General features: G+C 32.6%; 1 protein-coding gene across 3 annotated transcripts in view; it reads left to right on the top strand.

Moving 5' to 3' along the window:
* Positions 1-18672, top strand: part of LOC142331061 (protein qui-1) — an 889030-nt gene that overhangs the window by 110983 nt on the left and 759375 nt on the right. The gene's annotated exons all lie outside the window — the stretch shown is intronic.

The following is an 18672-nucleotide window of genomic DNA, read 5'->3' as shown; positions in this document are numbered from 1 at the left end:
AACATTTTTTTGAACAAAATATTTTTATTTATCATATCGGGGGATAACGTATTTTGATTTATCATAAGTATTTTTTTGCGTATCTTTTTCTTATCGTTATTTGTAATATTATTTATTTCAGGTTATCATAAAATTACCTTAATAGAATTACCAAATGTTAATGATGCAAATAAAAAACAAAATCGTATCTTAAATCAATTTATATTCCCCCTTTTTGATCGATCGTAATCGATGATAGATAAAATGTAGTTTGAGCCGTTTTCTATGTAACTGTTTCAAATCTAGAACAACTTTATAGTTATTAAGCTTAACAACTTGGAATATTATGCAATATAATATCCTGTTTGGTTACGCTATCTTTTGATCAATCTAAGCTACTATATTCCGGTATAGAATTGGATTACAAGGGGGCGGGGGGCGGGGGTGGTTAAAGGATTAATAGGAAAATTGTAATAAGATTTTGGATTGTTCAGCACTATTCAGGACCCCCAGTTTAACTTTTAGATCTCTTAGGATAAATGTAGCCGTTTTATTTTGCGATTACAAGTATTTATATCTGATTGATGTGGAAATTTAAAAAAATAAAAATATTCTTAGAGGTTATGCTAACGGGAAGGTAGAAAATATCGAACTAAACCGTTTTATTTCTAAATTTTTTTGGAAACCACAGGAATTGTTTAACGGTGGAATTAACTTATGTTAAATTAAAAAGATATTGAGGGAATGCTGTAGTTCTATTTTTCTGAAATTCGTACACATTTTCCTCATTTAGATATAGCGAAAGTTCGATAAAATCCTTTTACCTTTTCATACACTTTTTAAGGTTTTTAACAGTTTCCTTTTTATTACTTTGAGATGATTTAAATTATACCGTTAAATTTTATATTCGTTAGTATTTTTTTTTTTTCAGGGTGAATTCCATACGTCAGCCGGTTTTATTCTTAGGTTGCATAGTTTTGTACTAAATATTATTAGTGTTATATGTCACATCTATGAATTTGTAACATTCTGACGAATTATAACTACCAGGTATTTTGTAACATTTATAATTGTAATGAAAAAAAACTTAACCGTAACTGTATTGAATAAACGATACTCGAAACAATTTTTAATACAAAACATAAGGAAATATTCGCAAAGAAAAGTACCCTTTATTTTTACTTTCCTAGCATCTATAGATATCAAAGAACGAAAGTGTAGTAATTAGTCAAAAAATGATTTATGGTTTTTTTTGCATTTATCGACGTTTCATCACCCAGAAACCCCATAAAACAAAAAAGGGGCGCATAATTACTTATGCGCATGTGTTGAGGTGGTTGAAGCTTAATTAATAACCTTTAACTAAATAGACCGTATATTTTGTAATCTGTTCCAGATACTCGTGTGGTATTGGGGGATCAATCTTCTCAAAATTTTGCAAACATAACCCCACTTTATATTAAGCTCAAAACATGCGTACATGCTTTTTAAAAAAAAAATTGCTCCAAAATTTTAAATTGATAGTTATTATTTTTAAAAAACTGAAAATATGACAGAACTTAGTAGTAGTAGTATACAAGTAAAAAATCTGATGCGGACAACACATGACTTCCCTGTATACCTATTAAATTATATTTACACATTTAAAAAAAATGAAGATTATAGAAAATTTTCTTTCATTAAAAACTTCTGATATTTTTCATATCTTTTTTTTTGTTGTTTTATTGGATTATTATTCAGCGTAAAACTTATTAATAAATCAATATATTGAAATTAAACCGATGTGCCTTTCACTAGGATCTTTTATATCTTTTACCTTTTTCCCTAATATCTTCCCTAAGATATTTTATTAATTAAAATTTTATTTGGCCATAACTCTGGAACGGATGAAAATAAGTACCGCTTATGATATGTCGTTGAAAAGCTCTTAATGAGAGCTTATTACTGCAGTTGAGAAAAAGTCCAGAATCCAATTTTGTTTGGATTTTGGGGTTTTTGGACACTTTTGGTTCAGTGGAACTATTGTGATCGCGAAAAATTTCGGTTTTCGGATTTCAATGAAAATATCCATTTTGACCATCCCTCAATCCATTTTGACTAGTTTCGTACGTATTTATTTACCATAACTCAATAACGATTAGTTGTAGGACGTTGAAATTTTGGATTTAGAATTGATGTGATATCTAGTTGGCATCTCTCCTTTTGATGCGATCAACTTGACCAGAAATGCCCAGAAAAGCCCAGACTCCAAAAGATTCGGATTTTGGATTTTTCTTAACACTGCAATAATAAACCTTGATCGAGAGCTTTTCAAAAATATAAGCTGTAATTATTTTCAATGCTTCCAAAGTTATACCTAAATAAAATTTTAACTAACAAAATATTTTATCTTACAAGGGGAAGGCACATCGGTTCCAGTTTGATTTCATTTCCTTTTTTTTAACTTTTTTTTATTATTCAAAGAATATAACAGTAAAAACTAAAAAATGAAAAAAATCAGAAGGTATTAGTGAATTAAAATTTTATGTGCTTTTAAAAATTTGTGTATTTAATTTAATAGGCGTACAAGGAGGAGGTGCGGGGGTCGACATCCGATTTTTTACTACTATATTTATATCAATTAAAATGGTACACGCAATTATAAATTCATCGTTTAATTAGGCTTGGAGAAAACCAGCCAAGTTGAAAGTATGATAACGCTTCCAACTTTTTGTACGATTTCAAATCTGAATCTGAACATTTTGTGTGTGTATCTAAATTTTAAATTAAAACAATTGCTACACGAGTAGATACAACGTACACATATGCAAGCAGTAGAGATAGAAACGGACTTGTATGTGTACTTTCAGTATAGTACCCATGGGAAATTACAGGTCACCCGGAACTTTTGCCAGACTTTCTGGATAATATGTTTTAGCGAAGTGTATGTTTGTGCTTCCTGTATCTCCAGAATGTCAACACAGATTTTCATGTAAAATGAAAAATAAAATCGTTTCAGTTTTACAAGAGATATTAGGTATATGTCGATTTGGAAAAAAAAATGAGTGTACGCAAGAAAAATATACGTATAGATATATATATATCATTATTAAAAACATTAGTAAAACTGATTTTAATAAATCTGGTTATGATGCAATTATTTTTTCTCTTCCTATTATTTACGTTGCAAGTTGTTCAACATAGCAAGCAACCATAAGGCCCATAAAATGAATGTGGTATGACATATAGATGAGGTGTAGTCCTGTACAAACTCACAGACCATTCCTGAGATGAGTGCGAATAATTGAACCCCAATCCCCAAAATATACCAGTATTCGCAGTGTCAATATTCTAATCCGCATAAAATTAACATTCCTTTACTAGGATTTGAACCTTAGTACCTTAAAATTGAAAATAGAAGTAGCGTTTAACGCAAATCATCTGTTTAACAGCTGTGACGATAATTTATCATTCACTACACCAATCCGGTGGGCTGGCCTCCGTGGCGCGAGTGGTAGCGCCGCGGAGCTCGTCCTTTCATACGGAGCTCTGGGGTTAGAATCCCAGCTAGAAATGGCATTTTCACGCCCTATAAAAATTTCCATTTCACCCCATCTTCGGAGACTAAAAAAAAGACTAACCCGGGGAATCATGTAATAATAAATACGATCCGTTTACGTCAACAAATAATTTAAAATAAACAGAATTATTTATCGATGAAAATTCTTTAAAAAAAAAATACTTGAAAGTCTTTTTTCTTTTCATTTTATAAATTAATTATTGCGATTCGGGTTTAGAATTTATCCAGATATTTAAAAAAATGCCATTTATATAAATAATAATCAAATCGTTCGCTAATATCTTGTGAATGATAAAAATTAAATATCTTTAAAATAAAAATCTTTAAAATTATTATTAAATTTTGTTGAGCCTAAATAATGACTAATAGTGTAGCACTTTAAATAAGGGCAGTTTAAAAGGTACTGAATCGGTTCACTTTTGCGGAGCTAAATTTTCATGTTTCAACATTAAATCATTAAAATCAGACGAGTAATGAGTTTATATTCAATCATCCAAAAAATTTAATTTTTATTTTAAAAAAAAAGAAAAATTCAGTTTGCAAATCATGATTGAAACCCAATTATTTTTTGATGTATGACAACGGTTTGTTTTTTTACATTTTATCAAATCCAACAAAAATATTTATTAAAATACATATTTAAAATTGTTAAATAATTCTTAAATTGTATAACATCTATTTTTCTATTTTAATTTTTTAACTGCTGTTTGTTTAAGTAGAATTAAATTTATTCAGAATTTTGAGTTTCCTTCTATATGTTAGTTTGAATGAAGTGCAGCAAAAATGTGTATTTGTAATTTAATATAAGTACAAGGAAGTCATGTGGTATTGACATCAGTTTTTTTTTGTGGTAATATTATTGAATAAGTTTTGCTTAAGATCTTATCGTCGAATTTTTTGATCGTAGATTTAAAGATACTGAATTAGTTAAAAGATAGATTTCATTGATGCTGGAAAAGTGGAATAATAAAAGAAAATTAAGACAGCTAATGTAAGGAATAATAGAAAATACATAGATCAAATTAATTGTTTTTCCTTTAATATTGAAAATTTTAAAATTATTTAATTATAAAATCTAACAATAATTAGATTTTCTTACGCTTTGGTGAAATTGTTCGTATTTTTACTGCTGAAGTCAATTCTTTAGGTAAAGAAATTCATTTAATACCTTTTTTTTACGTACAGCTGAGTAATTTTTATTAAATTTTAATGTAGAGTAGAAAATATATGAAACCAAATTGTAATTCCTTATTTATAAAAGGATTTATTAACTTTTATTTTTTTTAATTTACTTTTTTATTCGTTTTTTTTAATATAAAATTCTTTGATCTCGTATGTAAATAGGAAGTTTAATAATAATAAAATTAATAATCTGCAATTTGTTTACGGATGATTTTTTATATAATTTGATTTTATAATATGCTTCAATCATAATTAGAATCATCATTTTAAGTCATGGAAATATTTAATATCAGTCAATTTGGAAGGTAGCATTTCAAATCCGTTTTTATATATTGAATTTAAATTTGTTTTACTTTTTACACGATTGATCGATGAAATTTAATTTGATTAATATTAACGTTTCAAGAATACTGTGAAAATAATTCACGAATAAATCATTTAAAAATTACGTCATAAACTAACTCCTTTGATAATCTTTACAATTGTATTAATTTTATGATTTACTTTTGATTGAAAATCTCATTAAAATTTAACGGGTTTTCCGTTAAATTGTACTAATTTTTATTACATTATAAGTTGTACAAATGCCTGTTCGATTACAAAATACCTAGCACAAGTTACCATTCTCTTTTTAGAAATTTAAGATCTTTAATAATAAAATCGTATTAAATGATATGCAATAAGCGACATTCAAAAAAATGATTGATATATAACTGGATGAATTTGTGATTACAATAAAATTTAATGATACGCGATAAATTCCTTGATAACAGATTTGACAATTCACGTTTCTTCTAATATATTTGTGCATGTATTAAGTTTTAGCGTAGCATTACCCTGAAGGCCAATGAAATAAATGTACGGATAATTATTTGCCCAAAATAAATAACATTCAATGAAAACTGATGCTTAATGTTATTATTATTTGGGAAATAAGGGGCCTCTCTTTTCTGTTTCAAGAATAAAATGAAAACATAATAAAATTCTTAGGAGTCAAATTAAAGGAAAAACTCTATAATTTTACATCGTTTGTGACGAAACATTGAGTGAAAGAAGTGGCTTTAGATCTGAGTGGCACTCAAGAAGAATTGAGTGGCTTTAGATCTGTTTTTTAATAGTTTCAAAGAAAATTATTGCTGAATCCGTAAGAGATATCGCTGTTTAGGTTTGCTGTAAACTAACTTTTTAAATTGACAATAAAAAAAAGCGTACATGTAATTTTTAACGAAATTTTTGTAAATAAAGTAAATTGAAATAAAAAAAGTTTAGAAATTTGACTTCAATTCAAAATAAAGTCGACATTAATATTGCAGAAAATGTTACAACTTTAAACAAAACAAAACTTTCTTCATAGCGCTAAAATAATTATCAAAATACATAAAACAGAAAAAATGACGTAGTAATTGGAGCTGGAGATTGCATTTCTAAATTTTTTACGACGCATAATTCTGAGAATTGCAAATAAAATACGTGCTTTCGGTCATTTGTTACGTATTAATTAAAAATATGTCGCGTTTTTATTATCAAATAGTATCTTCATTACGGTAAAAAACATACACAGTGGTTTTTAATTATGAAAATGGAGTCTTTTTTTCAAAACTGATGGTTAGAAGTTGGTAGAAATAAGTGCTACATAGCTCAAAATTACTAATTTATTGTGTGTGTGAAATTTTTATCCGCCATCTTGGATTCGCATAAACCTATGTGACATTCGCTGTGAGGATACTGTTCGCGGGGGAAAACCTAGGTGGCGTTTTAATCCCACATACTGAAAGCGTAAGGCCTTTATCCGGATCGTCAACCTAACGTGGAAGCTTCATGCACGGGAAAAGAGGAAACAAACGACAAGCTTAAGGAAATGTGCCGGTTGCCGGGCAGACCCGGTTATCATTATCCAATAAGTTGTTTTTGTACTTAGCAGCACTGAAACCGATTTAGACTTATAAAAAATAAACCCCTTCGGTTCTGGATATGAACTGAGCCTGATCAACCGCGTGAACCGTTTGGCCATGAACCTCTTAGATAATGGAGAGGGCGTTAGAGGGCTTAAACGTTTCCACGCGCTGGACCGTAGTGTCTCTGTTTGATTTACGGTAACACACCCTCTGAAAGCTCTATTTTTGTTTAATCGTTTCTATTTTTTTTCGCTTTATTTTATATTTCATATTTTCTATCTTACTGCTCATCTCTTCCCTCTGTTTTGATTTGTGGTTATCGTTTGACTTACGTTACTCGAATTTAAAGTGTATGAAATTTCCGCACAAGTTATAATAGAAATTTGTAATTATCGTAGAGTTTCGATGGGAACTTGCTTTCTAGGTCTCTCTGTAAGATGTAAACGATTGCAAATAAAATTTGAAACAAAAAAAATCTTGGTCCCGCTACAATGAATCTTTATTCAAATTTAATCAAAATTTATTTCAAACTGCATGTGCTTGATAAGATCTACGATTATTACAATAAAATCTATCTGTGGTTATTACAGTATTAAATAAAATTCACAACCTTTTTTATCTAAAAATTATAACAAGTCGCAAATATAAAGATTGGGACCAACAAGCTCAATTTAATATATCTTGGATTGAATACAAATTACGGAGAAAGAATTCAGCAAAATGGACAAATAGAAACTACGTTATAAATTTACACATATTTATTTTTAACACAATACAAACCAAGTCCATATAAATTTGCAGAGGTAATACCTTTATTAATATTTCAAACTATGTTTAATATCTCCTTATATACCTTATCTTATCTCCTTTTTATTAAAATCAATATAAAAAACCTAATTAAAAGAGTGTAAAAACAACAATTATTTGTGTAAGACTAATCGTTCTTTCTATTGAATTTAAAACACAAAAATTTCATTTTTTTTTTGATTTTCAAAAAATATCATTTTTAAGAGCCTCTGACGAGTAATTAGGTCGACATAATCTATAAAATGTATAAAAAAATTTTAATATGAAATAAAATATTAATAAAATTTTATATTTTCGTTATATCCAACCAAAATTAGTAAAAGAAACGTTATAAGGTACCATGTGTAAATAAAACCATTATTGAATATGTTAAATTATAATTCAAGTAGCATTTTTCAAAGCGCCTTTGCTTGCGCCACGTGCATATAGAATTTTAAGAAATTGGAAATAGTTATCCCGTAAATTTAGGTTGTTGGTTTCAGAGTAATCGCTATTCACAACATACCCGATAAGAAAATGTTTAAATAAACAGTGTTTCACCAAAACCAAATTTTTAATGAAATTAGGTTATTAAAGTTATTCAAAAAATCTGATGTGGACACGACTTCCTTGTACGCCTATTATACATATACACATTTTAAAAGTACATAAAATTCTATTTCATTAATATATTTTTTTTTTTTATTGTTGAAATATTATTTATCGTTAAAATTGTTTTACAATCAGATTTTAATAATTGTTAATAAATCATTAATATTAAAAAAAAATGAGATGAAGTCTAACTCGAACCGATATGCCTTCCCCTTGTAAGATCCAAATATTTCATTAATTAAATTTTATTTGGCCATAACTCTGGAACCGATGAAAATAAGTACTGCTTCTGATAAATCGTTGAAAAGCTCTCGATGAGGGCTTATTACTGCGGTTAAGAAAAAGTCCAAAATCCAAATTCTTTTGGTTTTCAAACTTTTTTTGGAAACATTTGGTTCAGTCGATCGCAATCAAAAGAGGAAGTGCACAAAACTTCGCCTTTTTGTGGAAAGTGTTACAACAGTCCTAAACCCAAAATTTCAACATCCTACGGCTAATCATTTTTGAGTTACGCGAGATACATTCGTACGTACGTACAGACGTCACGCCGAAACTAGTCAAAATGGATTTAGAAGTAGTCAGAATAGTTATTTTTGTTGAAATCTAAAACCGAAATTATTCGCGATCACAGTACTTCCTTAACTTCGTACAAGGAAGTAATAATCGATTAATATAATAAATAAATATTTATTAATACGATAATAAATAAATAAATGAATGAAATTAAATTAAATTAAAGAAAAATAGAAATTGGGGGATTTCACATATAGAAACATTTGAGCTAAATTGGAAGAAAATCGGTTCGGTCAGTGCTAAGGTATTAGAACAGAAGCAGTACGATAAACAATTAGTTGGACCCTAAGACGTAAAGAGTTGAAAAAAACCTAATTTTTGCTTTTTACTTTACTATAATCCCTGGAAATGTAAAAATCTATCTTTCCAGTTAATGCAAAAAGGGTTTTCCTTGAAATGAAATACTTGATACAGTATGCGTAAGTTTTCCATTAGATATAATTTTGTAGTCACGGACATCAGTCGTTTTAAATATTTACTAACCTTTTATGAATTTTCTGTATTGTTTCCTTCGGATAGTAAATAATCAATATTCGGTGTTCTATCTGGATAAAATGACGTAATAATTGTGCACGTTGTTCTTAGATTCTTTGAAAATGCTTGACGTAGATTCACGTTATCTACGATCATAAACTCTCGTAGCCGTTCACGTTTTTCTTCCTACGTCTAACATCACCGATTATGAAAATACTAATGCAGAATTGAAAGTCGAGTTCATGGTAATTGTGTTACATCAGGGTAAGCCTCTGATGTAACTGCTTAGTTCAAGTTATAAAATTTACAGAGTAATTCTTTACTCGCATAAGGATGAGTTCTAGCAGGTCGCTGACAGATAGACAATGACATTAAATTTAGTAAAATACATAATAACTTTCTGATATCGAAATTAAATATTTCTCAACCGATAAAAAATTTATTAGATATGTAAATAGCGGTCATTCCTTTTAATCTAATTTGTTTGATGATAGATTAATTTGATCTTTTGTAGACGTTGACAATAAATTTAGTAAAAGAAGTTCTTGGTATTTATTTATAATTTTTTCTATTTATGATTTATACATTAGTGAGATCGATGACGTTTGAACTACAGTAAATATTATTTGGGCCGTAAGAAAGCTATGTTAAAATTTCGTAATGATCGGTTTGGTAGCTTGAACAGTTATTAGGAACAGATGAAAGAAACGTCTCTCTTTTTATATTTTATACAGTAATATGATATTAATCCTTTCCAAATTCTACACAGCAGATTCAAATTAGTTAAAAGGTTAGTTTTACAATAAAAATATCTTCAAAAAATTTATTTCTACGTGTTATTTTCTACATATATTAGACAACATGTAATACAATAGATTTATTTTGTATAATAGTTTCGATGATATATCCAGAAAAAATTACTGAAATAAATCACCAACATAAATTGATTAGACATTAACGGAATACGGTTGATCTGTCTCATATTTTTTAACGATATTGTTGTACATTCCAATCTGAAATTTGACGAATTTTATTTTATTTTTTAGTTATAAATAATGAAATTCTAATTTTTTCTATTAACATATTTATTGTAGTTTTATTTGAGTTTGGACATAAATAAACGAGTTCATAGGACAATCTATTGAACTATGATATTTACACGTTGATTATATAGTAATCCATTTATTTTAATGAGCTGCCAGTTTTGTTTTATATGTTACTAAGCATACCCGTCGCGTAAATTCAATACTTGAATTTTAAATATATTTATTGAACGTATTGGAGTGGTGCTTTTGCTTATTACGTTGTTACGTTTAAAAGATGATGTCAGAAACAGATAATAGAACTCCTGTTCTTATCACTCGTAATCGTTTATTTCATATTTTTAACCGATTTTTTTTTAATCCTAGGCGTAGTAGTAATGCAAATCAGCCTCACCATCTCAAAGCAGCTGATTTCGAAGTCGAGAGTTCTAAGGTACAAATTCTAGTAAATAAATAAATAGATAGCGTTTTCTGATTTTTGGGAAAGGGGAAATTTTAGGGAAAATTAAAAAAAAAATTATCAAGAGAAGCACGCGCGCATGTACGAGCATATTGTAGGGTTACGTTTGCAAAATTTTGAGAAAATTGACTAAAAAAACTACCTACCCCACCCGCTGGATGCCTCAAAACTTTATCGCAAATTTCCCCGTATAGTCTCTGTACCAAATTTCATCAAAATCGGTTTAGCTAGTCAAAAGTTATTAAAATTCAAACACGCCAACAAACGTACATACGTACGAACATTAGCCCCATTTTTGTTTGTTTTTTGGGATCTCTGGGTCTTGAGACATCGAGAAATAAAAAGAAAACCCGTACTCCATTTTCTGACCGATTACCGTAATTTTCTTCTTGCAGCATAGCTCTAGAGTTGTTATACCAGGAAAATAAATTATAAAAAAAAAAATTAACGTTGTTATTCAAAACTGCATATTTTTGCCTCCTTCACATTTTCTAAAATAAAATAAGAAAGAAATATTCAAGTACGATTAATTGTTTATTCGTAGAAAGAAATATTAAACTAACGCAAATTACCAAATTTATTTATTTATATTAAAAAGGACTTTTTTCTACTGTCTATTTGTGGTGAAAAGGATCAGTGCATACGAAGGATTCTGCATGTAATAATAATTATTGGTGCTATGCAATTATACTGGTGCTATCTTGTGAATAGACGAATAATTTTTTCTAAAATAGAATTGAATTTTACCGCTTCTGTTGTTTTTTATTTTTTCTGTATTTTTTTTTAACAAGAGCACTGAGTTGATGTCAGTTGCGGTTAGACGAGTCGACGCTGAGAGCTACAAAATAGTGGTAATTTGTATGGTTGAACATACTGTGTCGGAAACTGAGAAAGATACATGACCCTATGTTTTCTTTGTATGCTATCCGTTCTTTAAGTTGCATCATTGCCAGGCACGTCTGACAGTGTTTTGTAGTCGTATGAATCCTTCTTCATTCTATTTTAAATTCGTTTTTCTTCTGTTATACTGTTTCTTCCTTCACAGTATGAGTATACTTATCGATAAAATGTAACAAAGTGTAGATCTCTTACGGAAAAATCATAATAATAATAATAGTAAGAAAAAAACAATGTCCGTAGTATATTTTAGTAGAATGGAACGTTAAATTATATTGTCGTTGTATCGCTAAAGTAAAATTTCTTTAATAAATTTTAACTTATATACTTTACGTTCATATTGATTATTTTTATTTATCCGGCATTCATGGAGCAATAATCTAAAATCCTTAAAAAATATAACCTCTATTATTTTGATTTAAAGTTTTACAAGAAACTGTCAAATTTCTTATTAAAAGATACTCATTTTCGGTTTTGTTTTTTTTTTTACTCAATTTTATATCCATCTCGCTCTTTAAATGCATTTAAGTAACAAAAATATATTTAAAAAAATTAACTACTCTAACTTTGAACTTGTTTAAGAATATGTGTTTATCAAAATCTAATGATACTATTGTCACGTGTTTCGCAGTTTGACCAGGATATTGAAAAACTGACAAATTAAAGATTCAGAATAAATAATAATAATAATGATGACAATACGTCTGTATAATATACAAAATAGTAATTCAAATAAAAAGCACAAGATTTGTTTGATGACAGTTAAATTATAAGAACCAGAATACGGTCCAATTTACTAAGAACGTAAAAATTACTGATAGAAACTAATATTACATTAACAAGATGATAACAATAGACAGTCTAAAGTTCATACAATTCACCGTCTGTAAATATTGTTACTTTTACTGTTTCCGATAGTACCACCCTGCACTTTACGAATGAATATAAACTGTCACTTTAATTACTGTTTACCAATAACTCACCGAAAAAGTTCCTGCATTCACCCGCTGTCCGTTCTGGAAATACTCATGACGTACGTACTCTTCACTCATTGTTACCGCACGCTTACTGATATCGCCGTCACCGCAATATCGTCGAAATAGGGTTTGCAAAACTACTCGTTTATAGATTGTTATTACGACTGCGCCGAACGCCTCGCATAATTACTGACTTCCTCCTCTCTCGACTGGTCCGTGGCAGTATTTATAACCCCTGGTCTGCGGAGCCAGTACCGCCTCTTCCCTATAATTGTTGAAGCGTAATAATTTTCATCGTCTGCGCCGTGACGTTTTACTATAAATTCTTATTCCTGTCGTTACTAGACAGGAATAAGACCTTCTGGTCGAACAAGAGCTTTTGGAAGAGCCATTGCCTGCATTACAAAGGACAGATTGTTAAACGGACCCGTTACTCTAAGAAAAGGACCCCTTTTAGTTCCTTCTGGACTCTTATTTTCGTTATTATTTTCTCTTTCTTTTTTTTTTAATTGGAAGAAACCCGTTACTCTGGTCCGTTATCCTGTTACAGTATCGTTGAAAATTATGCATTGTCATTCATTTAAAATTTAAGTTAACGGGTTTTATTCTAAACATAACTAAATGAAGGAAGATTGGAACCCGTTTTATTAAATGAAATTAATTAAAAGAAATTGAATAAAAAGTTCACTAAATTTTGAATTCTGCAATTCCGGCTGTAGTTCTATTGCTAATGCAGCAGCATAGCTATAAATTGAAAGAATAACAATCGACCAACATTTCCTGTTTGAAAGTTTTTGCAAATAATGTTATAGTTTCAGAAAACCCGCCGAATTCTAAAAAAAAAAAAAAAAAAAAAAAAATAACATGAAAAGTACGTACGTATCTTTGTCTGCATTTTTATTAATGTCTTCGGACTACATCAACAAAAATTCTTTGAAAATGACAAAAAAAGTGATTAAATAATGATATTCGTAATCCCACAGTTGAAACAATGTCCTCGCCTATCAGGGGCGCCGCAGGGCCCAGCCTGGTGCTCAATTCCCCAATATCTGTTGCAACGCTCCTCAGCTAACCTCTTTGAAACCCGGCAAGCCACTCACCCGATGCGGATGCGACCGTCCTTCAGCAGTTTATCCGCGAGCAGAGGCGGAACCACCACCGTTGCCACTTTTGTATCCTCAAATGAGGGCCGCGGGGAGAGGATATATATCGTCACTGAGTCTCCAGCCGTCTTGCGTGTATCACGCACGCACTAAATCCACCTCAGAGGTAAGGGCGTCTACGTCCTTTATAAGTAAGTAACGCCCCTAACGGTCGTAACTGTCGTATCCTCCCCCTTGTCCAAAATTTTCCAGCGTTTCCAGTGTCCGTAACATTGATGTGGTCCTCTCCCTGACCTCGAAACACCGAGAGTATACCGCTCGCCTGGCGACACGGAGTCCTTTACAGAGCGAAGGAGATCCGCATATGTGCGATCTGCCACCTTCACCATCACTGTCGCTGTTGGGGGCTCTCCCGGTATCTTCACCGAGACCCTACCCACTGTAGTACCCAGTGATGACATGCGCCCGGAGCTTACAACAGCGCCGCCTCCGAGCCACGCACTCGGTCACTTGATACAAAAAATCCCCACCCTCCCGTGAAGCCCACAAAAACAGGCATTGGCATTTTCACCCAACACCAACCAAGCTGATTCCATCGAGCGATTGACCAAAAGTTTCTCACCCTCCGATGAGTCTACTAACACCAAATAATTCAGTCCGCCTATCTCCACTGACCCACCGGCCAAATCCATCGCACGGGTATTGCCAGCTACAACCTGAACAGCCCGTATTGAGCCCTATCGAAGCATCGGACCCGCCCAGAGCATCTCTTCTAACAACACTGAGATGGCTCAATAATCCGCTCCTTGTGCCAGGTCGACCATCCCAACCCCGTAGAGGAAGACATCCACTTTGTGGCGATTCCAGTGGACCACCCACGCAAGATCATCAGCTTCACTGACATTCTCCAGTACCACAGTGGACATAAATATCTTTCTGGACCATCTCTGGAGGATCAGCCCGAGAAATCTGCTGTCAGCTACCTCACTCTTCAGTGCCTTCTGCACATTTATGTCAGGTGTACCTCCATCCATGGTTTCAGTGGCCAAATCGGAAATAATGAAATAAGTTCGCGTAGCTTCATCCACTAGGTCCGACTGAGTCGACCGTGCCCTCTTTGGCTCCTCAGATGTATCCTCCAACACGTCTCGGAACAATCCCACCATCCGAGCAATACCACCCATATTATGGGAACACTCCCTAGTATTTGTATTCGTGTCTACATGTTGGCTAACTAGAGAACTAAGCCGCTTAACATAACAGAGAAGAATAGCCGTATTATAAGCAAGACACCACCTCCGCTTGCCAGGATCAGAATTCACACCACTCGTCACCCGCTTTTCCTTTAGTTCTCCCTCTTCCATCGGGGAGGCCTACTCCCGATCCAGATCCGAGGCCTCTTCTATGAGGAGAAGGAAGTCCTACTGGGCGCCTTTGATTTCTTTTTCTCCTCCGTAGCCGGTAGAGAAAGACGCAGCCGTCGTTTCCCAGTTGGCTTCAAAACTTTTGGTTCATCACCCATAACAGCACGAGAGCCCTCTGCAGAAGGCTGAACATCCCCCACAAGCAGCTTGACACTAAAACCGGCACACTCGCAGCCTTCTACTACCGCTGGATGGATGCTTCTCCTAAGTTATTTTCTCAAGCTTTACTCAGTAGCCGGTCAGCATGCCTGATCTCCTCAACATCTGATTTCCACAAAACTTTCCACAACTTTCTGACACAACCTCACGGACGATAACCCGGGAGGGCCTCCCTCTACCGGATCTCCTCCCCTAAACCGGAAGGAAAACCTCACTCCCGGAAGGTGGGGTATCCCCGTGTTGATCTTCTTTAGCCACAGGCCAACAAAAGAACAAAATAAAAATAAACAAAATAAGTTAATTGAAATCAGTCAACAATTCAAATTAATTCAACCAACCAAGTGTCCGATTAACAAGAACAGCCGGAAAACACAAAAATAGGTAAGGTTTTTAAGTATAAAGAGAATCTCAATTTTAAAAAATAAATAAAGCAACACTGCGAGAGGAAATTTATTACTCAAAATTTCCCTGCTTGTAACAGCTAATAGAAAAAAGATTAAAATTTTTTCTAAGTCTATATAAAAATGTAAAGTTCGAGTTAGGTAACTCCCTAACTCAACGCTAAATTAAACCACGAAACAGCAAATAACTCCAAAACTATAGTTGAAGATAAAATTACAGACTGACCAAACGATACAGGTCACTGATTAGTCCGTCAAAAACGTTACCAGTACGGAACTAACACAAAGTAACGAAAACAAAAAGAAAACAGAAGAAACGTAAAATAACTAAGCGAAACATCACAAAACAACAAACGAAGCAACGAACAACAAAACAACGTGAAAACAAAGACACAGTGGGCATCCAAAGACAGAGAAAAAATAACACATCTGTACTCTCGCAGATCTCAACCTGACCTCCATATATACGAGTATAAATTTAAACTACAAAAAATGCACCTGAATCGAGAACCTCCTCCTTTTTTGAAGTCGATTAAAAAATGTCTTAAATATTAGAATGACGTCATACTGAATATCATTACGCGGTATAACAATCTATTATTATGAAACAATAAAAAAATAAATCTTAAATTTTTTTACAAAGAATTGGTGTAATTTTTTGTACGAAAAGAAGTAAAGAATCATCGCTACACTTATTGTGTAAAATAAACAAATCCGTATTGAATTGAACATGCGTGAAAAATATTATATGCTTGTATTGGATTACAACAGTATATCTTTTGTTTTAGAAATTTGACGCTATGAAATATTGCTTCCCCGGCTTTACTCAGTTAAAATTAACTGTGCTTACCCAATCTTATCGTTCTAAACTCAATCGGTAACTTTGACTACATGTTCTCTCTTACTCCTATTGTGCACCTTTTGTCTTGTGCCTTAGGGTTAGGCTTAGCTTTCATTATTTATCGATTCTCTGTTGTTGGTGTATGAATGCATAACGCAATTTAAAATTTTTTTTTTTTTAGAAATCTAGATGTTTTGTTTAATTTTCATATTTAAGTACATTTGTAATTGTAATTATTTTCTAATGCAATTTTATTAAATATGAAAATTTTATTAAATTTCAGTCATCTTACAGCTGTAAAAAAACCGGTTGAAAATATGATCTTGTCCTTGAAAAATAATCATTTAAAATGAATAAAATATTACCTAAGATTTATTTTTTGGGGTGGAGGTAATTTATGATGAAATTTTATTATAATATTATTAATAAAAGTTTAATTATTTAAACTTTTAATGCTATTAATATTTCCTAAAGTACGTTTTTTGGTTGTTTGCACTACTACTATGCCTAGGAAGACATTAAAATAATCTTTGGTTAAAAATATTCAACAAATAAAATAACAGCTTTTTTCGTCTTTTCGGGGCAGAACTTTTTAAAAACATACACGAATGTACTAAGCTTAATATAAAGTGGAGTATGTTTGCAAAATTTCGAGAAAATTGGCTACCAAAAGAACCAACTCCCCGCCACCTGGAAGTATTGACCCCAAAAGTTTACCAACAAATCGCCTTAAATACAACAATACTCTGTACAAAATTTCATCAAAATCGGTTTATCCAGTTAAAAGTTATTAAACTCAAACACCAACACACGTAGATGCATGCAACGTACGTACGAACATCACTCCCCTTATTTGTTTTTTGGAGTTCATGGGAAATGAGACGTCGAGAAATGCAGAAAACCTTACCCGATTTTTTTTAATGATTACCTTACTTTACCTATTTTCAACATAGCGCACGTGTCAGTAATAACCTTGTAGTAACCCTTAGAAGGACTGTTGTTGGCTTCGTTGTAATTTTGTGGTAGCCCTGACAAGGGTCGTTTTTGTCGTTAGCTCTGAGAAGAACTGTTGGGTCCGGAAGATGGTCTCCGGCGAAGTCGACTTGGCTGTAGTCGGGAAGTTGGGCTCGTCCATTGAAATCAGACCGGACTTCCCCTCAGCCGCAGTTGGGTTCCCACTGCAGCGTGGCAGTATCGGCCTGGAGCCCCGCAGTGTCGGGTCGGCGACGGTCGTCTTTCGCGACCGAAGCGGTTCTCCCCGAGCGATCCCGTGCTTGGCCGGGCCCTGCTGCTGAGTCCGCCGGCCAGGACGATAGAAGTCCGGCGAGCTGAAGCGGAAGGTAGCGTCCGCGTCTAGCGGCTTCCGCCGGGAGGTCCCACGTCGAGGCGGCCAGGGAACTTCTTCTATCTTTTTCTTTTTTTGGTCTTCTCCAGGTGGTGGTCGAAGTTCAATTAAAAATTCACTCTTGTGCTAATTTTATTGGAACCTGAGAGTGGTGGGACCGCAGCGCCGCTATGGTGGGAGAACTGCACGGTCATCTGCGCAGCGGGAGTGACGCTTGTACCAGCGCGTACATGCTCTTGGTGTAATGTGCTCCCACTGACATCTCAGCTGCTATCGTTGTCGTCCGCCGATATTAAGTTAGGCATATATGTGATAACACATTATAGAAGCGTTAATAAAATTCTTCATGCCGAATTAATTTTAAAGATTATGACTTAAACATCCTTCAAAATTTTTTTAGAACTGACACTTCTTTAGAACATTTCTATGATGTAAAAAATTTCATATAATTATAGTACGAAAGATGACCTCGCTCTTTTAGCAAATAATATTCAAGAAGCCAAAACACAAATCATGAGCCTTCAAAACCTAGCACAAAAGATAGGGCTTCATATCTCTTTCGAAAAAACTGAACTAATGGCCATAGATCCTCTGGTAATAGAGCACATTACGGTAAACAATCAGAGAATTAAAATAGTAAAACAATTTAAATATCTAGGGGAAATAATAACTTATAATTTAAATGAAAAAGTGACATGGCAAAACAGGACAAATAAAATGATTAAATCCCAAAAATTAACTTGGTCAACATATAACAAAAAATGCCTTTCTGCTAAAACAAAACTTAAACATTATAAAACCGTAGTACAGCCAGAAGTCACCTACGGAAGCGAGACCCTTTTCAAAATCACTCAGAAAAACCGAATTGAAAAAATTCTGAAAATAGAGAGGAGAATTGTCAGAACGTGTATCAATAAAAAACACCAAAAAGAAGGCCAATGGTGGATTGTGCCAAATGAGGT

This window comes from Lycorma delicatula, chromosome 10, assembly GCF_047948215.1.
Source record: "Lycorma delicatula isolate Av1 chromosome 10, ASM4794821v1, whole genome shotgun sequence".
In the NCBI taxonomy this organism is placed as follows: Eukaryota; Metazoa; Arthropoda; class Insecta; order Hemiptera; family Fulgoridae; genus Lycorma; species Lycorma delicatula.
Note: the sequence above shows the minus strand (reverse complement) of the source record. Positions and strands in the feature narration are given on the sequence as shown.